At 35.4% G+C, this 1,984-nt stretch overlaps 1 long non-coding RNA gene across 1 annotated transcript; it reads right to left on the bottom strand.

Moving 5' to 3' along the window:
- Positions 1-857: 857 nt before the first annotated feature.
- LOC111791233 (uncharacterized) lies at positions 858-1,576 on the bottom strand. Its single transcript, XR_002814621.2, has 2 exons — positions 1,291-1,576; positions 858-1,211 (listed from the first exon to the last, which is right to left on the bottom strand). It is a non-coding gene; the product is annotated as an uncharacterized LOC111791233 (long non-coding RNA).
- Between the last annotated feature and the right edge of the window lie 408 nt (positions 1,577-1,984).

Genomic DNA, 1,984 nt, shown 5'->3' with positions numbered 1-1,984 from the left:
ATGAAAGCAAGTAAAAGAAGTTTGGAACGAGTATGCGGCCATGAACAACACATCTTGGACAAATATGATCAGGAGATCCAACATGCGCCCATAGGCAACATGCGCCCATAGGCAACATGCCTTGGACAAACATGACCGCGACACCGCACTCCATCCCTCGCCACCTAACAAGTGCGCTCTCTAGTTTCACCACTTCTGCCAACGCAAACTAAAATAAAGAATTCCGATGAGCTTAATTTTAAGACAACGATAGAAGGAAATAAACACATCCAAAGATGGTAAAAAATAACAAAACTTTCAATTTCTCGATGATCATCAAAATGTCGGTCTTTCGATTTCGAATTAATTACAGTTTCCTTCACAAATCTTGTGCAAAACTTCTCCAAGAATAGCATACTAAAAAATCAGAATCCAATTCCAAAGGAAACTCTCAAATCAAGAGAAAACCAATACCTCATCTTCAAATTCAACGTCAATAAAATTCTCTAAATTTGAGATTTAAAAGGAAAAGTCATTATTTAAATCATGTTAGGGCGTAGATGTTGCATACATTTTTACTTTCTATTTGCTATATATATATATTTACTGGACTAATTTTGCCCTTAGAACCTCAAATCTAAACCAAATTAGAAAATTAATCCAATCGAGATGCTATTCATTTTAACCCAATCCAATCCTTATAATTCGAGTTGGGTTGATCTCGATTTTTGGGTTACATGAGTTTTTGTTTTTTAAAAAAATGATTAAGAATATGCCCTAAAGAGAACAAACTTATATTAAACTCAAACGCCATCTTCAAACAACAAGCATAGGAATAGCTCAATTGAACGAGGAATTGATATTACTTACCATGGCCGTAACATTAAAAATCCAATTTATTCATCAATCCATAACATATCATGCCATGATCCATATGTATACATGTATAAGTGATTCATAACTAAACTTTCCTCAAACAAAACCAAAAAGATACTTATCCTTTCATATGATTCCTTCTTAAGAACTGATATAGAAGAATAGGAAGAGACCAACAGAGTTGAGAACAAAGTAAATTATATTAAACTCAAACAAACTCGCAGCTGCGTTCTTCGCCTTCCCCGGCCGGTGGTTGTTGGTGCCCGCCCCGGCGCTGCCTGACCTTCCCCCTTTAGACTTTAAAACAACCGAATTCACCGCGGTCGTATTCTCTTCTCCGTCGTCCCATCCGCTCACTGACAACCAAGGAAAAGAAGGTAAGGAAACATTTTACACGTGATCAAGGAAATACGTCGAAAACAATTTTAATGTTACCCAAAAGTTGATGATGGTGTTGAAGGGGTTGAGAGTTGAATGAGTGGTTGGAAATGGAAAGAGATCCATTGGAAAGGGAAGAGATGGAATGAGTTTGAAAGATTAATAAGAGGGAAATAAGGAGGCATGCATATACTCCCATGATATCTAGTGCCCCTTTTTGTTCGCTAGGTGATAGCCATAGCCATAGCCATAGCTCTAAGAGTAGGTTATTATAGAGGAGCTTGGATATGTCAAGGTAAAGTGAAAGAAGGAGAGGAATATTTATGCTTCTATTTTAGGTTTCATAATAATTTTAAAAAATAATATATTCCCTATCTCTCTACATCTAATGGAACAGCTTTTGGGGTGTGAGGTGTTCGTATAAATTCCTTTCTTGCTTGTTAACAGTGGGATTAGATTGATATAAATTATATTCTTCCCATGCTTTTTTGAGTTCTATATGTTTTTGATCTTTGGTGTAAAGCCTTCAAATCTGGTGAAAGAAGAGGATGTTTCTTACACCTTTGTGTGATGCTAAGATTAGGGTTTCGGGGATTCAATGATTTAGTTCAAATCAAATAAACTCGAACATAGATCGAGTTCATCAAATTTATTTATTTAGATCGAGTTCTAAAGTTTTATGTTCAAATCATTGTAATATATTTTTTCGTGGGGTTAAATTCAAAATTTTTAAAGATAAGTCTATATGTTT

The sequence above is a fragment of the Cucurbita pepo genome, chromosome 3, assembly GCF_057944985.1.
Source record: "Cucurbita pepo subsp. pepo isolate OVF chromosome 3, ASM5794498v1, whole genome shotgun sequence".
In the NCBI taxonomy this organism is placed as follows: domain Eukaryota; kingdom Viridiplantae; phylum Streptophyta; class Magnoliopsida; order Cucurbitales; family Cucurbitaceae; genus Cucurbita; species Cucurbita pepo.
This window is presented reverse-complemented; position numbering and strand designations above follow the sequence as displayed.